Below are 7,961 nucleotides of genomic sequence, written 5' to 3'. Positions count from 1 at the left end.
TGAAAGTAGAGATGCAGCAGATCATTTTTTAGATTTGGGAGGCTGTTATTTTGTAATTACACATCAGACTGTCCTGAAACGATGCATCTGACATTGTGGCAAAGTGTATTCTCAATCTGAGGTGAAAGTGACCTGTGCAATCTATGACTTTTATTTTTATAGATTTTTGAAAGTAGAGATCCAGCACCATAACTATGAGATTTGGGAGGCTCTTATTTTGTAATTAGACATCAGACTGTCCTGAAACGATGCATCTGACATTGTGGCAAGGGGTACTCTCCATCTGAGGTGAAAGTGGCCTGTGTAATCTATAACTTTTTTTTAATATACCTTTTTTAAAGTAGAGATGCAGCATCTCATTTATGATATTTGGGGGGCTCTTATTTTGTAATTCCACATCAGACAGTCCTGAAAGGATGCAGCTGATATTGTGGGAAGGTGTAATCTCAATTTGAGGTGAAAGTGGTCTGTGCAATCTATAACTTTCATTTTTATAGATTTTTTAATATAGAGATGCAGCATCTCATTTATGAGATTTGGGGGGGCTCTTATGTTTGTAATTGAACTTCTGGTACGATACTTGGACATTTCCAATCTGGGAACACTGGTTCTCTTCCAGCAAACGCTACTTTTTTTCCCCAACACACAGTCCGTTACTGTCTGATGCTGAATACCAAAATAAAAACCCTCTAATACTCATATTACAAAATAAGAACAGTAATACATGCTTGCTGCATCTCTAAATTTGAAAAACTATAAAAATAAAAGTTATAGAATATACAGAATGCAAAACTGCGATTTCTGGTAATAAGAAGTCAATAAATGCATTTATTTTATATATTTATACAACACAACGACATATGTAGCATGAATATGTAGTTATAGCGATGTTGTTTTTAAAATATCAAATCAGGTAATTTTTGAGGATTAGTGTTCAGTTACCGTTATTTTAAAAACTTATTTCAGGCTAACGTTAAGTTGTATAAACACAGGTTGCGGTTGCCTTTTTACGTTACATATTGTTCTTTTTTTTTCACTGATCTCATGTTAACTAATGTCATATTGATGACTTTCAGATAGTACAGAGACAGGCTGTTGACAGTTGATTTTCAGCTTTGCACTGCACTATACTGTTAGCAGCAGCAATTAGCATGTTAAGTAAATGTAAAATGAAGCTTATTGTTTACAATTCTTACAATTACATATATTAATATAATTATGTACTTATTCATATACACAATATATTCAGGCATACTCGTATACAAACATGTACACTGCCATTCAAAAGTAATGATGCTGAAAATTCAGCTTGGAATCAAAATTGAAAACAGTTATTTTAAATTGTAATTATATATTACGGGATGACCTTTTCTTTGTATTTTTATTGAAATAAATGCAATTAACTATTTACAGCAATTCATGAATACATTTCTAATAAATTTAATAGCATACCAAGCATTTTGTATGTGTCCTTTCTTTCATGTTGTCCTTGCATAGTCTCCACCATGGTTTGCTGTGCTGCATGGGGATGCTCCACTCGGTCAGAGGAAGGTGTGCGAATGTATGGCTTCCCTGCTGACATGGAGAGGAGAAAATAATGGTTGGATCAAGTCAGCAGCAGCCATCTAAATATAAATAAAAATTACAACAACAACAAAAAATTGTTAGGTAATTATACTTAAATTTACTTAAACCTGAGCTGAGACATTGCAGGGAGTCATCAGTGTTACCTATAACTGTGCATTTAATATGTGGGTAAACAAAAAAACAAAACAAAAAAAGTTGTGTGTGGAAACTAAACTCAAGTCACTCTGCAGGCACATTTTGAGGAAAACCAATTTGTCATGACCAAAAAATTAAAGAGTAGGCTGAGACCAGATGCTATTCCCACAATCTTTGTGGTCAAAGTAACTGTTGGGGAGTAACTAGTTACATGTAACGGCGTTACGTAATTTAATTACAAAATAAATGTAACAGTAATCAATTACAGTTACTAAGAAAAAATGAGTAATTAAATTACAGTTACTTATGAAAATTGTAATGATTACAAAGAGGATTACATTTGAATATTTACACACATCCACATACAGCTTATTTCTTTCCCAAATTGCACTAAAACATGTGTCCCATAATCCGTAGAATTCAGTCATAAAAATGGAATTCAGCCTATAACGCGGATGAAATATGCCACATTTTGGATGAATGAATCAAAAGTAGGTCAGTAGGCCTACACTTGAATAAAAACGCGATATGGACTGGTGTCTGTGAATATTAAGCCGCAAAAAGACTGAATATGAATCCTGCACGTTCTGCGTTTCTGTGGAAATCAGGCGCTGACTGGACTTTGGGAGAACCGGGACTATTCCCGGTGGCCTGGCAGACGATTTGGCCCTACTTTGATATTGTTATTGTATAATTGCAGGCCGAACATACTAAAGCGATTATTTCCGAATCCGCCATTCGATAATTAAATCTCTAATAAATCATGAATCGGTTAGTTGTGACTGGCCATGGTTGGTCTCGCACGCTCTCTGCGCCTCCGCTGAACGGTTTGGATCAGACTCCGGAGTAATCAATGCGAGAGAGAGAGACCAGAGTGAACTGTGTAGCGCACAGCTGGAGCAGAGAAGCGACACTTCTGTTCAGGGTTTCAGGTGCAGGTCAGTTTCATCTGTAAATATGCTAATGTAGTTTTGTCTTTGTTTAATTAGTCAAGTAGCAGCAGCAGCACATTGCTCACACTCACTCAAAATACTGTATAAACGACGTCATTATTATCTATTGTAATGTTACAGTAGTAATATAGCAGACAAATCATCATATTTCCTTAGGAAAATTAATGTAGCCTATGGTATGGTACTAACCGTGGTTTAACATGGAATTTGTTGTAAAAAATAAATACAAGTGGTAATTCATTTGCCAAAAAACAAAACAAAATACACCTACAACATGGTAAAAGTCAAATAAAAATCTTCAGTATTAAAGTCATGAGAGAGATGGATGGATAATGGAAGTGAAGGTGCAGTTCAGGAGAGAACTCTTAATTATGTTGCAAGTCCCCCAACCTAAGGATTCAAATTTTTCATGTCAGGTCCATAAAAAAAAATAGGGTTGTCCATGTTTCAGAATGGGTTGTGGGTGTATGAGTGTGAGATTTCCCAGCCTATTTCTTTATTTTTATTTTGAGAAACTATCATCATATCATATACAAAGAGACAGCAGTGTTTCAAAAAGACACCAATGTTTCAGGAGTTTAGTACACAAAATAGGACACATGCTTATTAGATAACCGTATTTAAGTTGATGTATATGCTTTAATTTTTTTTTATTAACTATTTTTCCCCAAACCATTGTTAGATGCAGTTAGATGCCTGTACACTGTAAAAACTAAAGGTTCCTGGAGGCACCTTTTGGGGTTCTTCACTTCGCCACACCGGCGGAACCCTCTGAAGAGCTTCTAGGCACCACTCTAAATGGGGGTGGTTCTCTGAGGAACTTTCAATGGTTCCTGGAGGAACCCTTTTATTAGGATGGCCAGGAACCACCTGGGGTGCTTCAAGGCACCATTTCCCTAATTTCAGTTCTTCACCCCCTCCCCCGGTTTATTTATTTTTCCTGCTATTGACATTTTTTATGATTTAAAAAAACAAACTGAAAAAATAAAACAAATGCATATAAAACATAGTTTATTGATAAGCAACAATATCCATAATCACCTTAAATAGTCAATACTGCACATCACAATCCCATTCATGGACACATCAGTGTTAATATTGCTATAAACAAATATAAAACAACAAAAAAAAACATTTACACCTTGGTAAAATTATAAACAAATAAATGTGACTCAATTATCTTAGAACTTTAAAAAACATTTAATGTACCTGCAACAATGATACAATTTAAATTAATAAATTCAATTCAATTTTAGACACAATGCAACTAATAGTAACATTTTCTTTCCTGTTCTAAATTATGGAAACTGATTGGAAGAATTATCACAGGACATTTTAAGAAATTGATAAGCCTCAAGATAGCTTAATAAACCAGTTTCTCAGCAGCGGAAGTTGTTATAGTTGGGTTAACTTCGAGAGCAGTGAATGGGAGAGTATCACAAATATTTTTGCATTCTCATTTACTCAAATAACAAAACAAAAACTCTAAAGATAGCATTTTCACAACTTTCAATCAAAGGAAAAAATCTGACAGAGACTGATAACAGCAGTCAGAAGATAAAACAATGTCAAATTTAGCATTCCTCCAAAAGACTCTGGATTTGAAACACCCTTGCATTAGCTATTTTTTTTTTAGTAATTTGATACAAATGTGATATAATACAAAGTATAGCGTTATTAATGCACATAATTTTTAAAAAATCAAAATATTAAAAAATGGTGAGGATTTACGATGCTGATGGCCGCTGAAACACATCATCAGTCTTATGGAAATGGTCCATGGTCTCCTCCTGAATGGCCAACAGATACAGCAGAAAAACAGTGCGCTTTAGTGTACTTTTAATTGCTTTTCTGTATAATGTTGAACAGAACACAGTTACTCATAGTAAGGTGAACTCATGTCGGCAGGTTCATCAGCAAGAAGCTCCTCACCATCAGGAAAGACTGCAGTGCTGCTCTCACCAAATGGGTCTCCTGCTATTACCACAGCTGTTCTGAGATTATGTGTAGGCTGTTCATTGAAAAAAAGAGTGATTTACTAAAAATTAAATAACAAAATATTTACATTTATTCGTTTAGCACAGGTATTTTTTAAATTATCTTAAAAATGAGGAACACCACAGGAATTATTTTGTCATATTAGTGCATTGATGGTTGTGGGCTAATTAAGTGCACAATGTGTGTATAAGTTGTGTGTGTACACTACATATGTATACACACATGGACAAACTCATACTTACCTCATCATATACATCCAGGACAGCAGGATCATCATTTTACAGGAAGGGCAATGTTAGAATTACTCTGGAAACAATAAAAAAAGAGAAAAGAAAAAAAGAACTGTTAATAAACTATAAATAATTGAATGTTTTAGAAGTGTTTCTGGTGTGTCTCTGCAAAACTTATTTACACACCTACAAAAGATGGGGTACGTCCAGAGAGGTCTGTTTATTGTCAGCCAGCATCAGACTTCAGCAGCTGTCTGTCCTCTGCCTCACAGGTGTCCACTACAGAGACACATTTCTTTATTAACTGCTGAATAAAAAGAAGGGTCGTTTTTTAATTGTTTAATTCAGTTCAGTGTAACAGTGTACACAGTCATATATAATTTTGGATTAGGCCAAGCTGAAACACCATTTCAGTTATTTCAATGTCAAATAAATAATTAAATACTTACATAGTGCTGTTCTGTGAATCCTTTGAGACTTTTAGAGAAGTCATACTGGATTTTCTGAGGAGAGAAAATGATCAAAACCAGTTTTATGTAACGTTACGTTATGTGCAAATGACTCGAAAAATAGGCTAACGTTAATAGCCTTACGTTACATGTAACGTTACGTTAACATGGATGTGTAACTATTTAAAAAACGTAAAAGACAACAATAATTTAGAAAAGTTGAAGAAAAGAGTTACAATGAATAAAGGTAAACAATAAACATCATGTGTAAGTTAAACCTAACTAATAATTATTGTTTGTGACCTTGTGTTTGTAGTCTCCATTTCGTCCCACAAAGTGCATTAGACTCGTAAGCATCGCAGCTATTAAATTAATGGTTAAAACAAAACATTGTATGAATCAGTATACAAATAATAAATCTGTGTATTTATATCGGAGCCTTTACTCACCTTGCGCAGCGGGTGTTTCTTTCTTTGAGGAAAGGAGCCGTTACTTCCTTGTATTTGAAATCGCTCTTCCACGCGCATGCGCGCAAACAGCAGGAGCGCGAGGACGCCAAGCCTCATGAATTTTCTTCTTCTTGACAAAAGCTGAACAGTTATTTCTGATTAATTTTAACTTATTTCATTAGGGGGAAAAAATAATCTAAATATTACTATTGTACCGATTGTTATAATTATAGTTTTTTTTTATTAAATTAATGCGTTTAGTCATATTAAGTTGAATAATATTTTTAATGTTTGCTTTAAAGTTTCAAAGTAAACTATCCTCCTTCAAATGATTTAACATTTAGCCTATTTCAATAAAACTATTTTTAGTTATTGCAGTATTTAAGTTTAAGTCTGGAGGAAATTAATAAATAATAATAACAAACATGCTGTAGCCACTGGATGCCTGTTTGCTTGTATATATTCCCTATTGCTGAGAAGTGTTTTCAGAAATAATTGTAACATTTTAGTTGGATATTCTGTCTGTTTAGAAGATTTTGTATGTCCTTTTGCTTTTGTTATTTAATTTATTTATGTTTTGACAGATCAAATGTGAAGATTTGTTCAACCATTTAGGTTTTTTTTTCACATGCAAGTGCCACAAAACTAATTGTTCCATCACATTCCTAAAAAGTAAATAATAATAATAATAAGTCACATTTAATTTTTGTCACTTCTCTGGGTTCTTCCAGATGCTGGCTTTTACAAGTGAGATCTTCCAGGAACCACTTTAATGTTAACAGAGCTTGCAGTAACCCTTTTTTTAAATGTGAGTTCCACCAGGAACCTCCAGAGCACTTTGAGGTCTCAGTGTAATGAAAGGGTGACTCCAGAACCTCAGAACTGGGAACAAAGTGCTTCAAGGATCCCATGAGTTCCTGCACGAACTGCAAAGACTATAATGGTTCTTCCAGGAACCCTATTATGAGAAAAAGAGCTTTGAGGCACTTAAAATACATTTTAAGGTTCCTGGAGTACTCAAAAGGATACCTGAGGCACCTTTAGTTTTTACAGTGTAGTTATGCAAAGATTTGGTTTCAAAAACAGTATCTATAAACTATTTCTTTTGATTTTAAATCTGCATCGAACTTCAGATCAATCTCATTAAAGTAAAAGGCAGTACTAAAGTCTGATTGTGTGGTGGATGTGTTCAAATGGGATCATCTTAATTCAAGTGATGAAGGATGGTGAAAGTCTGACAGTGTTGAGCACTACTTTAAGGTTAAACCTGCATGGTGTAAATGGTTGAAGATGATTAACAGTTGCAAATAAACATTCATTAGAAATTTATAAAAGTAATCAAAAAGTACTCAAAAGTAATTAGTTACATTACTTTTTTAAAGTAATTAAAAAAGTTACACTGCTATTACATTTTAAACAGGGTAACTTGTAATCTGTAACCTATTACATTTCCAAAGTAACCTTCCCAACACTGTCCACGATGCACCCCTAGACCTGTAAACATACAGCAAAGCGCTGCTGATTACAGCTATATTATTTCAGGTGATACATATATAATAAGTACAAACTCCTATTATTTGAAGTAATATTTCTAATTTTGAAGTGATGTGATATTTTCAATATTTAAAATGAGCAATTCCATGTATTCTGCCTCTATCAGTTTCAAAGGTTGTGGAAAAAAAGAATGAGGACACTTAGAGAAGGGAAAGTGACAGTGAAGAAATAGAGGACAAGGCTAGAGAGGAGAGACAGGGACAGGTGACACTACTCAGTCAGCCAGCAGCAAGTCAGTCAGCAGCCAATCAGCATTCCAGTGAACCATCAGCCAGTTACCTGGGTCTATTAAAAAAATTAAAGAGACCAGAAAAAATATTTAAAAAATGCAAAGGCAGCACTAAGAAAAATAAAGAATGAAAATGAAGCTATCAAAAAAAAAAAAAAAAATGACCCTCAGCACTCCTGACCTGCATCATCACTGATGCTCCATCACAGAACAGTCCAGTGGCACCACTAATCCTCCACCCACCAGCACCCACAGATTGTTACAGTATGTTACTTTTATACACTAACAAGTTTAAGTATATAATACAGTAGTATTATATGTTATAGACAGGTTATATCATATAGACAGGTAATAGTCAATGAATCACAATGACTAAA

At 34.3% G+C, this 7,961-nt stretch overlaps 1 long non-coding RNA gene across 3 annotated transcripts; it reads right to left on the bottom strand.

The window, feature by feature from the left end:
* Positions 1-3,671: 3,671 nt before the first annotated feature.
* Positions 3,672-5,926, bottom strand: LOC113049860 (uncharacterized). Of its 3 annotated transcripts, none has more exons than XR_003276653.1 (7): positions 5,802-5,926; positions 5,656-5,714; positions 5,353-5,406; positions 5,090-5,207; positions 4,916-4,979; positions 4,608-4,686; positions 3,672-4,465 (listed from the first exon to the last, which is right to left on the bottom strand). It is a non-coding gene; the product is annotated as an uncharacterized LOC113049860 (long non-coding RNA). The 3 variants fall into 3 exon arrangements; XR_003276651.1 differs by having other exon boundaries at positions 5,090-5,210; positions 5,802-5,925; XR_003276652.1 differs by lacking the exon at positions 5,656-5,714 and having other exon boundaries at positions 5,090-5,210; positions 5,802-5,907.
* Between the last annotated feature and the right edge of the window lie 2,035 nt (positions 5,927-7,961).

This window comes from Carassius auratus, chromosome 30 (assembly GCF_003368295.1).
Source record: "Carassius auratus strain Wakin chromosome 30, ASM336829v1, whole genome shotgun sequence".
Taxonomy (NCBI): domain Eukaryota; kingdom Metazoa; phylum Chordata; class Actinopteri; order Cypriniformes; family Cyprinidae; genus Carassius; species Carassius auratus.
Note: the sequence above shows the minus strand (reverse complement) of the source record. Positions and strands in the feature narration are given on the sequence as shown.